This window comes from Falco naumanni, chromosome 4 (genome assembly GCF_017639655.2).
Source record: "Falco naumanni isolate bFalNau1 chromosome 4, bFalNau1.pat, whole genome shotgun sequence".
NCBI classification, from domain to species: Eukaryota; Metazoa; Chordata; class Aves; order Falconiformes; family Falconidae; genus Falco; species Falco naumanni.
This window is the reverse complement of record NC_054057.1, coordinates 107546401-107559813: the sequence shown is the minus strand read 5'-3', so window position 1 is coordinate 107559813 and position 13413 is coordinate 107546401.

Sequence of the window (13413 nt, the reverse complement as noted above, 5' to 3'; positions counted from 1 at the left end):
TGTTCAGATAAATATTATAAAGAAAGAGAAAGGCATGCAGTGGTGGGGAGGGCTGGACCCGCTGGAGCTCTGCTGTGCCGCAGCCCCCTCCTGCTAGTGCTGCAGCCCCGGCTCTGCTGAGGAGAGGGAATGAGGAGCAGGTGCAGTAACACTGCACTTGAGTTGCTAAAGCCAGAAGTTTGGGTTCATACATGGGGAGCAGACATGCCGAGAAAGAGGAGGCAATACATCCCCTACCCCCCCATTCATTTTTCAGAGCACAGCTGCACTGTCAAGGAAAGAAAAATGACACGAAAAAGAACCCAAGTTTCGTTGTGCCCACCACTACAATGTCTGCCCTGCTGCTGAAGGTCTGAGATGAGTGCTGAGTTCACCAACTTGTTCTTCAAGCCCGGCGAGCCACGAACACTGGATGCGGAAGCACCATTCCTATCGCCTGGCCGTGCCCACGAGAGTGGGGGTGAATTCAGGCAGAGATCATGGCGTGGTGCTCTGTAACCCACCACCTGAGCTGGGCTGGGGCACCTCCAAAACACCTCCAGAGGTACCTGAGAATAAGGTTGCTCGGGTTCAACCCAAATGCACGAGCCAGGGGCAACCTCTGGAGGGCAATTCACCGTCCTTCCTGCACCGCGGTGCTGGGGGCCGCTGCAGGAGGGGGGCTGCCGGCAGAAGGCTGTCGTGTACGACACGAAGAGGTAGAGTTGACAAGATTTACTCCCCTGCATTTCTCTAGATCCAGCTGACCCAGTTTTCTTCCTGAAAAAAACCTGGCATTATAGAACTGTTGAATCAGAATCATTTGGGTTGGAAAGGACCTTGAAGATCGAGTCCAACCGTTAACGCAGCACTGCCAAGGGCACCACTGAACCACGTCCCTCAGCGCCACATCTACACAGGCTTTAAACACCCCCAGGGATGGTGACCCCGCCGCCTCCCTGGGCAGCCAGTTATCATTCGAACAAACCTGGGCAGCAGATGTCTACTGCAAGTGCTGGTGAGGACGTCACAAAATGCCCATTTCAGTGCTGCAGAGAAGAAACGAAGCTTAAAATCCATAACCCCTCGCCACTTACGGAAGAACACTGGAGATGAGTTCTTGTTGGTCATTTCATAGAGTTTTAACTCCAGAGTTGCACAGAAGCACCTTTGTAAAACAATGAATTGTATTATTAATTTACCCATCAGCACTTTTTTCCCCTTTTGATCATATGCTTCCCCCTTGGGCTTGTTCAGTCGAACAAACTCCTGTTCCCCATGGGACAAAACCGAACTTTCTTCCTTACTGGGCAAGTCAAAAGCACGCTTGGAAGGCTGCGTGCTGAGAAAGGCTGCTGACCCAAGGCCAGGTGGCAGACCCCAGAGCCGTGCCGTGTGAAGGCATGGGAGGACGCACACCGTGTCCGACCCTGCTGCGTGACCACGGGGTCTGCCATCGTGTCGTTCCCACCCCACGGTGCCAACTGCCTTGCTCCTGTGAACGCACCCTCTTATTTCTAGTGGAGATAAGAGGGAAGGGGACAGCTGGGGGTCTTTTGGAGGGGCTGCTAGATAGCCACTGGAGAGAGCATCTCTGAGGTTTTGTTTCTATATTTTTGTTTGAACCGGTAATAAATTCAGTCCCAAAGGGTGGTGTAAATCTGTGGGATGTACAACGCTCAGATCAGGGCTTGTGCTTTGTATGTGAAAGAAACATGAAAGGCAAATTGTCCAAGGATCTCAGCTTCAGCCTCACGCTGCATTTCATACATCTCACAGGTTATTACAGGCACATACAGAATATGCAGGATTATTTGGGCTGCTCTTACTGCAACTGTGAATTTTCCAGATTTGCAGGCATCCGGCTGAGTACATGGCTAGCTCTATGTTTCAATTCTGGCTCTGAAAGACCACCTGGGAAAATATCTACAAGTTTTTATTTTATGCTTTTATGTATGAGGAAAAAGCACCAGAACCTGCCAATGAGGAAAGTGAGGTGGTTTTTTATCTTTTCAAAAGGGAAGGGGGAAAAAAAAATAAAGTGTTCCCAGCTTACCCCATCAGAACAGAAATCTGGAATTGATGAGGGAAAGCTATATGCGGTTTTCTGCATTTATTTAACCCACACTTCACCCCCCCTGCTTGGCTCTGACCATCCCCAAGCAGACTCTCACCTATCTCCCTGGGGATGGGAAGGTGCTGGGAGCAGCCGGGGGGACTCAGCACCCCACGTCTGCTCTCCCTGCACCAGCTCACTGGGTTTGCAAGGGAACAAATTAACATGGGATTCACTCTAAAGTTGTATGAGGGATTGAAAAGGGTAGAGAGAGAAGTTTGGGCTGTTCTTAAGGCTTGCTCATAGGCAAAACTGGCACACGGACTACTCCACAGATACTCTGAAGTGTATGTTTATTCCTGTGCAGGTTACTAGTTCTATTGCCTGAGAACATTTACCCTTACAGTTAGGCATCCACTTTGCTGGGCTGCAGAATTTAAAAGGCGTGATGAAAAAAGGAAAAAAACCCAAACCCAACTCTATAAAACTAGGGAGGAAAAAAATTGTATTTGACAAAAGAAAAATAGGTCCAAAGGGAGGTCAATGAGAATTTTACCACTAGATTTCTAAGCAGCCAGGGTATGGTTTCAAACTGTGAAAACATAAGTAAGGGAAATACCTCTATTTCCCCCTGTTTCAGAAAACAAAGCCATTATTTTAACCTGAACCACAGGGTTCATAGCGACTGCTTCCTCTCCCGGGCCGGTCTGTTATCACTGTGAGCAGCCTGCACAACCCCCTGCATTCTGCATTAACCAAAAGCAGCGTTACATTGATGCATTTCTTAATAATTGGGTCTATTGGAAATGTTATTAAACATACTATTTGCAGCATTCTCCGGAAGAATACCAACTATTTGTGATTAAAGCAGCCTGTATAGATCTTATTCAAACTTTACTGTAGTTGTGACCTAATCCACCCAAGCCCAAATCTCCCTGCAACAACCTTCATGCACAAAAGGAAACTTGAACAGAGACATGGAATACTGAATTCAAGGTCTTACTGTGGACAAGATCAGCACGTTCTTTGCACAAATGCAAAACCACTACAAAACTGGTGAGGCTAAACTACAGACTGGATCCTAGCTCTGTTCATGAAAATATGGTACTCATTTCTTCTAGGCCACTGAAAATAAATTCAACCTAAATTGCATTCTAAATTAGTGTTTCATTATGCACAGTGTATACAGCAAACTCTTCTAGAAAAAGAATGTAATGCAGAGCTTCACGCTTCTTAATTATGGCTATTATCCTTCCATTGCTAGCTCTTTCCTTTCTTTTTTTTTTTTTTTTTTTTTTTTTTTTTTTTTTAATATATCTGATGCTTGTGCAGAACTCTCTACTAAGTCTGCCATTACAGAAAGTGCTAATGCTGGCAATTAAACCTAAAGACTGTTGACAGTTACTAGAAATCACCGTTTAGATTCTTGGCAGTTCCTGTACTGAGATATCATTATTGGTGAGCTCGTAAGACGGCAACATTCAAGAACATAGCCTGGTAGAAAACGAAGAAAATACCAGCACCTGAAACAACTTTATGACTCATAAATAAGTAATACGCTGGATATCTTACACTCGTTCATTTATTATTCACTTCTGTGATGATTCTCCTCTCCCTAGTACAGCACACCAAAGATGAGCACTACAACAAGCTGTGCAGAGGGTGCCCAAGTGCTCGCTGCCCCTCTGGTGACAGAGGTGGTGGCCGAGGGACACGGCAAGGATGGCAGTGCCAGCTCCCCAGCTTGGTCCAGTCCTGTCGGCGGCGCTCCCGGTACGCACCAAGAGCATCATAGCCTGCATCCAAGGCTGGTTTAATTAGTGGACCAAATCGTATACAATTTTAGGACATAAGCCAAGTGAGTGAGCTTATATAAACGGTGTCACCCATCGGGCGTGTGAATTTGCAGGAGCTGCAGGAAATGCTCCAGGGAATGCTCCAGGCAGACGGGAGGGAGATGCACACACTCACCCCTACACATCCCACTGTCTCCCACACCGCTCCCAGCTGCAGCCAGGGTTTCTCGTTTTCTCTTTATTCATTGTCCCTTCAGCCCCCACCAGGGTTTAGTAACTGGCTGAACTGCAGCCAGTTGCTTTCAACTTGACTATGTAGACACGGCACGCGTATGATGTATTTTCATAGGCACTGGTGATTGAAACAATAAAAGAGGCTGAGCTTAAACAGCCTGTCACAGTCTGTATGGTGGGTTGGTTGTGATTAATATCCAAACAACATGTTGTTGGTTCTCACTAGATAAAAGTAGGATCAATCCATAAGTTTGAAAAAATAAAGCCACTGTCAAAACACAAACCCAGCAACTACTCATTTTCAAGGATGACACTGCTGAATAATAAATGACTTATAGGCATCCGGTGGGAATTCTTCGGAGTTACTGTAATTATGGGTGTGAATATCACAGCACTGAGATGGGGAGTACCACTTAGCACCAGTTAAAAGCTGCCAGCTTCACAAGCACATCTTGCTTTTGGCCACAGGGACCCAAGTCAAGTACACCGTCAAGGTTCTTCCTTCAGCCAGGTGCTGCCAAGCAGCTCAGTCTTCCAGGGCGAGTTCATTAACAATCTCGTATCAATTTGCAAGCGATTATTTTGTGGGTGTAGACACAAAAGATGTGGGAACCAGCACTGCATTTCAGGCTCTGGAGACAGACCTCAGGAAGATGCACGTGGTTGCAGCAGATGAAGTTACGGCCACTGCCCACCCCAGCGGAAGGTTACCATCTCCACAGCCTATTCAAGGTAGCAGAGAAAAAAGCCCCAAAGTACAAAACCCCAAAGCATTCTGCCCTCCTTTCAGCCTGTGTCTGAAGTGTGCTGGCTCAGCTGTGCCAGGGATGGGCACAGGTTTTATCTAACTGCCGGCTTTTGCATCACTGTGGCTGCAAGGTGGTTAATAGCTCCCTGCTGGCAAGTAAAACTTTCAGATGTTGCGCTAGGATCCACAACAGCTCAGCTGCCTATGGCCCATAAAACACTCACACCCTGCAGAGCTCAGCCACATGTTCCTCCCTCCTATGCAGCGTCGCTGGGAGAGCAGGAGTAAATAGAAGAATGCTTGGTGGCAGCATCAGGCACAAAGTAACACAGGTCAAAAGAGAAAAAAAGGTATTTTTCAACGGGAAGAGTTCCTGTTTTACAACATGGTTAAGCATTTGTGTTGGCATGAGGCAGGGAGCAGCATCATGTATTTGTCACCAGGATGTTGATTTGAGACGTCATTAGCAGTGACAGAGCACGTTTAATGAACAGGGGTTCATTTCTTATTTAAGATGCTAAAGCAGCACTTTATCGTTTGAATCTCTCACCCTGAGGAGCAGTCACTACCCCATGGGGGGCAGCTCTGGAAGATCTCTGAGGACATTCACTTGTCAGCAAGTGCAGGAGTGGTAAACGAGCGACTCGCTGATGGGGAGAGGGTAGACAAAAAGAAAGGAGGCTTGGTAAGCAGTTAGCAGCAATGGGGGAAAGAACTGAGACAAAGCAGATGGAAAATAAAAGTGAGGAAAAGCGGGTGGCCGGAAGGGGATAGAAGCATTCTTCTCTTTCTGTGTGCTCCTGCTTATCCTGAAGAAGTTTATTGCGTCTTCTCCGCTGATTTGTTGCTAGAATGCCATTTTCTTCTCCACTTGGCAGCCTAGCAAGAATGTGGCATGGTTTAGGGACCTCTGTCATCATCTTTGTTTCCTTTTTTGTCTCATCAGCAAGTTTACATTTTTTTTATATTTGTTCAGATTGCTGTGACTGACTTATTTTTAAAGGAATCAAGTTTTGCCTAGGGAAGCACCACAGTTTTATCAGTCTCTGCACAGACAATCCTGCCCTTCAGAGAGGGCTCCAGCTCTTAGCTCAGCAAGGCACCATCTTCCTCATTTGCCTTCACTTTATATTTAGAAAGATTTTCTTAAAAGTCAGTCACCATCACCACATGTGGCCCCTATTTAGGCAACAATAGCAAAGGGCAGCAAAGGATAAACAGGAAAGGGCAGATGGGGAAAGGTGCAGGAGGAGTAAGATCAGAGGCTGCTTTTGAGGAACCCAGTGAACACCAGTCCCTGAAAGCTGGCCCCTGGGCACAGAAATCCAACAGATCCCAGCCCCTGGGCACAGAAATCAAACAGATCCCAGCACCAGCTGCCACACGTGCCTGAGCCGATGGCAGTGTATTTAAGGAGGTGATTAAAATTGTGCTGCTCCACCAGCAGACAGGTTGCATCTCCCTGCACAACGCTGCAGTCACACAGTCCAGGCACATTCTGATGTGACTTTGTGCACCCACTGCACATCAAATGCTACTTTGTGAGTGAGTGTTTTAATGTGGGTACACTTCTGAAGGCTTAAATTCAGCCCCAGCTCCGAGTAAATACGTCTTGCTCCCACTTCCAGCTGGTATTTTTCCCTTCAACCCAACAGGCAAATAAGGTGACACAACTTATTTCCTTTGAAGTAGAATTTTTAAGGGAGGAAAGGCAATCCAAAGATGTAGGAGAAAGGATGAGCTTGAAAAACACAAAAACTAAGTGCATCCAAAGGATGGGACAGGAAAGGTGGCAGGAAAATGGAAATTCTTCAGGAATTGCCATGTTCCTCTAAATGGTTTTGTGTGTCTAATTCACCTTCAACTGCATTACTTGGTGCCTACCACCTTAATGCCCGCTCCCCCAATGAAAACAGCTAGTAAAACACACCTTCTTAGGAGACTGCAGTGAGATTTACAATTTGCTCCGGGCCAGACTTGCCCCCCCTTTCCCCAGGGCACCACCGGGCTGAAGCAGCTCTTCCCAACGCCTTTCAACAAGGGAAAAGCTTCTTCACGGGCAAATACACTCTTTGTATTTTTCAGTAAGCATCTGTCCTCAGGAGCACTCTCTCTTTTTTTTTTTTTTTTTTCTTTTCCTTCCCTGTTTAACTTAACTCAGTTCTTCTGTAGCTCTTTCTTTCCGTGTGTATTATTTATTGACCCTTCTTTCACATCCCCCGGGACTTGCTGCTTTAAAAGTCATGCTCGGTTCTAGTAACGGCAGATGATCACCAGACTACAGGAAAGGACACAGTCATGGTGTGGTTTCTTACCCTGCATTATATTCTCTAACGTTACGCTCAAACGTGTGCCTGGGGACTCGGGCTGTGCGTTAGCACCAGCTCCAGCACCCTCCCTCCTCTGACTGCCTTGAAGCCCCAACTGAGGGCACAACGGCTCCACGAAGACTCTTTCCTTCTGGTTTATTTATAGTCACCGACTACTGCAGCAGCTCCAGACGCAGTGTGGCAATTGGCAAAAGTAAGGACAGGGGAAGGACAGTTGCTAGTGCAGTTATCACAGCGAGCCTGCTCCTGGTAGTGCCCTGTGAATTGCAGCCACAGTCCTGCATGGGCATGGATTTGGGAATTCCTCCGCGGGCTGTGTGTTACCAGGTCCCGATCCCTCCTCAGTTCTGGAGTCACGCACAAGTACACAACCAGTAACTCAGCAAAACCACTTGCCTACTCCCCTCTCTCAAATCCCTACTTGCAATTTATTTGATTACACCCTATAACAACTCCATGTATTAGCTTACAGCAGAACTCTCTGCTGCTGAAACTCTTCGGGTAACCGAAGTGGGAGCAAGACAATACTTTTTTTTTTTTTTCTTTTAAAATGAAATTACCTTTTCAAGCCAAAACCATTCAACCCTCTCCCACTCTCCTGAAACTATCTCAAAAAATATTACACTGCAAAACTAAACACTTAAGAATTGGGCCATGTTCAGAATACCCATTGTCTGTAGATGTTTAATTTGATCTCCTTCCCTGCAGGTGGTGCGATACATATTCAGTGCACAGGATGAAGCCGCTCCAGGGAGGATGAGATCCATGTAACTGATGGAAGTTCCTCCCTACTTTCTCATTTTGGACGACCGTAAGATGATTACAGGTGTGTCCTATCTGCCTTGCACCAGGAACTTTTCCATTAACAACGACAACACAGACCGGTTGCTTTTGTACAAAACGGACGCACAAGTCCCACCGCCGCACTCGCTCTCAGGCGAGCAGAGCACCACTTTACGCACAAGAGCAACACGGCAAGTCCCCTTCCTACCGGTACACAACAGCACACGTGGACACAGCGCTGTCGTACGCTACGACAAACCTAGGCAGACACGCCTCTTACGGCTGATTAAATCAATCCGACCTCACACTGCCACTCAACATGAATTCAAGGAGAGCTTTTATCGCCCAACTCCAAGAATCTGATGCATCTTGACACTGGTTAACAGAGGGATTTGGAGCTTAATTACCAAAAGGGATTTCCTCACATGAATTGATGAGCACGTAGTCCGTACTCTCGCTCTGGGCACTCAGATTCTAGAAATAGGACTAGCTCCTCCCAGGTGAATTGGATGTGTGCAGGAACAGTAATTTTTTTAGCAATGGGCATATCTCTGGCACAGCCTAAGGAACAAGCTTCAGATTTTCTCTCTTCTGCAGTACACAGTTTGACTATCCAAACCAGTACTTACTCCTCCATCTCCCCAGCTGTTGAAACACTACCCACCTAGCTCTGAGTTGTACAACAGATGCAATGAGTTTATTTCCCTTTCATGTTGTTTTCAGTACAAAAGTTTTCCTGTTTTAATTCTGTCACTGAGTTATTCCCTTTTTCCATGACGTGGTTTCAACAGCATTTATTGTCATTAAAAGAGACTTCTAAAACCTCAATGTACAGTTTTCCTTGGGGAAAAAAATTAAGTGAACAATGCAATGGCACTGGAGTTCCTAAGACACCTTCCTATCTACGGATGCCTGTGGAAACATCCCAATGACTCCAGATTTGCCCAAAGCACCCAGACAACTATAACTTAACACCACAGGCAACTTGAAAGTGTTGAAAAGTAAAACTTCCTGATGTCCCTTTACAGCTCCAGTATGATCTGAGTCAATACTAGGACTTTTATCAAAGCAAAAACGTGCTGCCCAATGTGGAGAGTGACATTAACAATGCATGCGCAAGGCCAATATGCAATGTTTAATTACTCTTACCCAATTCAGAAGTCAGTTGGTACTTGCTGTCACCAGTTTCACACCAAACACTGCTATCTTCAGCTTGGAATTTGAGAGCACCTTCTCCAATAGAAGTGGGACAACACTGTATTTTCCAATTTAACCTCTTTTTGAAAGTTATAGAGCACTATGGCACAAGACCAATACCTCATAGAGCAAACGGCTAATTCTTGTAACACAGTGTAAATGCCTTGACAGATTCTTGCCCATTCGGAGATGCTGGAATAACTGATTATTCCTTTTCAGACTTAAATACACCAGCTACAGATCATATGAGATCTCCTTGATCTGACTAGACAACTAAGAAACTCCCATGTCTGTAGAGTGTCTGCCTGAAACATAGGGAAGTTACTCGACATTTGCAAGGAAAACAGGTCCACCGGACAAACAAATTTTGAGACTTGCAAATTAAAGCTTTCCAAAGCAGCAAGCACAGTCTAGACATAGGAACACGGAGCCTCTTTAACTTGCTGGGATTTCCATTTGCTTCCTCACCAAGCTGAACATAACTCACCACTGATCAGTGCACACTGCATGCACACGCTGCTCCGAAACAAGCTTTTAAATAAGCTTTCTTTGGGGTGGGACACCCTTGGGGTGTAGGGGGGCAAAAATACTGGGAAGAGAGAAGGCTTTTTTGAAATCTACTGTCAGTCAAACCCAAACCAACACTGTAGGCCAGATCTAGGTTCATTTACATGCATCAGTGAAGTTAATACAATTTATTCCAGGTGAGGATTTGTGGTTTTGAATTTTGAACCACTTTGATAAGACCTGTCTGAGTAACAGTCTTTTACACTGTTGATACTAGCAGCAGTTCTAAGAAGGCTAAGTTTATTTTGCTGCATTTGAGCAAGTCATGCACATAAGCTGGTTATAGCTTCCCAAAACCCTATTTCAGAGACACCAAACAGAATTCTTCCTCTAGTCTAATCTCCTGTGATCACAGATCACGGAGTATCTGCAAGGACAGACAGCAACTGCTTTCTGAAAAGCCTCTTTTATTGCTATTTCATTTTACAGCAAAATGCAATTGCTCTACTCCAGCAAGCTTCCCTGGGCCGCAGAGTGCCCAGCCAAGTGAAAACCCAGACAAAAGCACCAGCCCAGCGAAAGCCCTGGCCATGCCGCACATGGATTGAAGAACAGAAAAAGAGAAACGGTAGGTGTGTGAAAAGGGAAGGTGCTTGTTTACAGGATATGCAGTCATTTATATTTAGCAGCTGAACGCTCCATCCTGCTGGTGAAAGACAATGAGGGAAGTAAAGCCACAGCCAGATCGGTTAACCACCAGCTTTAATCTACACTTTCAGTATTGCGGGGCAGCTGTTTCTGGGAAACGATGCTAGGATTCATTTAAATGAAGAAGGCAAGAAACCCCCTCGTCGTTTGTTACCTCATCCCAAAGAACAAGAAACAAATACTGCTGTCTTTCATCTGAATAAGATCTACTAAAGGAAATCGTCGTGTCTTGGAGCTCACTTTATGCCTTGAAAAGCACCTGCTAAACTGATGACTCGACTTTTTTTCAAACAAACCAGATAAATGAAGAGAGATACTCTATTGATTTCAGAGCTGGATCAGAAACAAGATAACACAGTTCTTTCAGAATAAAATAACACTTTCAGCTTTATCATTTGACATTAAATTCTTTCCCATTGACAGCCAAAATGCTGGAAATCTGGTGTCCTGTACAAGAAGCAAGAGATCTTCTCCTTTCCTAAACCATTATAAAAAAAAATCCTGACATTTACATTGCCCTCCTCCGAGCTACCCAGTTACATATGATTGAGCCATTCACGTTATTGATTTACTGGAAGGATGACCGGAGCAACAAAACTTTGTAGACATAAGAAACCTTTCTTTATATTTCATGTGGCGCTCTCTCAGAGAGAAATACACCAGATGCACCTCTGAGTTCATGAAAAACATGTTTGTATAGGAAGCTGGTCCAAACTGACATGTTAATTTCAAAACCTATGCAAATTCAACAAAAACCCCATGCGATGATCAGAGAAAGTGCTGGGAGGCTTCTGTACTATATTTGTTCTGCGTTAACTCAATAGCTAAGACACAATAAAAGTTTCCCTTTTTTTTTGCATATGCAATTATTTGTGGGAGTAAGTACACATTAATAGATCTCTAAGATATTACAGACAGAAATGATAGTAGAAAAAGTAAAGGTTAAAGCTATGAAGCTCTTTATAGCCACATGCTTGTAAAGTTTATTTGAATTGTTTCTTATACTAGTCCCCACACTGTGTAGGCTTTTCCACAGGCTTTGCGTTCTTCTATAGACAGCAATGGAGATATTCCCCTAAGTTAGGTGTGTGCATCCAGCTTTGCAAGATCTTTGGCTTTCCATCACTAAAGACTGATCGCCACCTCTGTCATCCCACTGACCAACATAACGAGTTTCTCAGTTGCAACCCTTCATTCAACAGGTCATTTAAGTAAAATATTCTAGTTTCATCAACAGAAACTAAGAATGAGGCTTGACTACAGCTTCATATAACCAGCACCCTGATTCTGGCAGTAATCAAACCCATGTGATGTGCTCAGGGAAGAGCATTGCGTGAGAGAAAACATTTACTGATGCTTTCCCCAGAGCACTCCAAAGCCATAACAATTTGCCAGCCAGGGACCAACTGAGGTTTAGAATTTGAGTGCACAGCTATAAAACTAAATAGGGAGAATGCAGATTTTGGAAGCTCGGGGACCCCTGCTTGGCCTAGCTGACTGCAATTTTGGCATGCCTGTTTATCATCATGTGAACTAGGCTGCCACTGTCTCAGGCTTTCTTTTGTGTTTATAAGTTAAAAAAAAAAAAAAAAAAAAAAAGGGTGTGGGGGAAAGCAGCTTATTTCCTTGGTGTGGCAGGATACATGAACTAACCAGGATTGAAGGAGGTCTGAAGTGATTATTTCCCATATTCTTAAAAGATGTGCATTCAGATACTTTGAAAGATTCATCTCCCAGAATCACGTTCTCAGCCTTCATACCGCTGAATTCATTTATATAAATGACACACATGTCCCAAGAACAGGAAAGAATAATCCAAAGCCTGAACAACGCCCCAACACGGATGAGCGGTAACTCACCCCAACACAATGCAGCTTCAGCTGTGGCCAACAGACTGTCCTTCAGCTCCACCGGGAGCTAAATCAGGCTTTGAAAGTTGGAGAAGTACCACTAACGTTGCCAACCACGACCGAGGGAATGAGATCCCAAGCTCTGACACCATCACCCGTTTCCTTTCAGTCCCTAGGCTGGGCATTGTCACGGTGTATCAAACAAGAGCGGACAGAGCTCTGGAATCTTCTGCAAGGGACTTGTATTAGTTTTCCAGACAAGGTTTAAGTTGCTGGCTTGAAACTATAAAAGCTCTTGATTGTTTGGGGCTTAGTCATAAAGCAGAGATTCCCCAGGCACGTTCCTTGCCGCAGCCCCTGAAAGTGGAAAGACAAGCTGGAAACAAGGCTGCTCCGTGAGAACCGTACCGCCAATGCCCACAGGTGCCATCACGTGTTAACACTGCAGGCACACTACAAATTATTTTTTATATTTATTTTTTTTTAAAAGAAGGTGAACTGAGGAAGATAAAGTCATTACGTGTGTATTTTGACATAGTTAAAAAAAAACAATGGAGGAAAATTGCAAAAAATGTATGCTAAAGATTTTTTCTTGGTTAATAAAAATAGAAAATGAAAGATATATTCAGATGCATAAATTTTGTTCTGGTTTACCATTCTCCCTTCCCATTGCTCTCTTGGTAACAAAGAAAAGGAACAAAGCAAGTGGAGTAACAGAGGAAAAACTTCAAAACAAAACAAAAACCCAGCAAACAAACAAAAAACCCCAACCCTGAAAAACAAACAAAACCCAACACCAACAAAAACCCAAACCAGAAATATTACAAAATGATTAAATTTTCAAGGCAAGCATTCTACATCTTTACACTTTCAGGGAAGCTTGGGGGAGAAAATAACACACACTGAGGTTTTTTTCATGAACTATATGATAAAAATTACTCTGCAAGAAATCTTTAATGCTAACTGATTCGAGAGGGCAGGTAGGGACGAGAGGGAAGATGCAAGTCTCATGAAATTTTACCAGTAGCTAATAAAATACATGGCCTCTGATTTTTAGCATCATGGACTTCAGGCATATGACGTATTTCACCAGCATAAAAAACACCCAAACCACCAAAGCCCAAGCAAGGAAGAAAACCAAATTCTTTTCTGTAGGTAAGAACAATACTCACTGATGCAGATCGCTAATTTTCAACAATCCTAACAAACTCTGGCTGTATGAAGC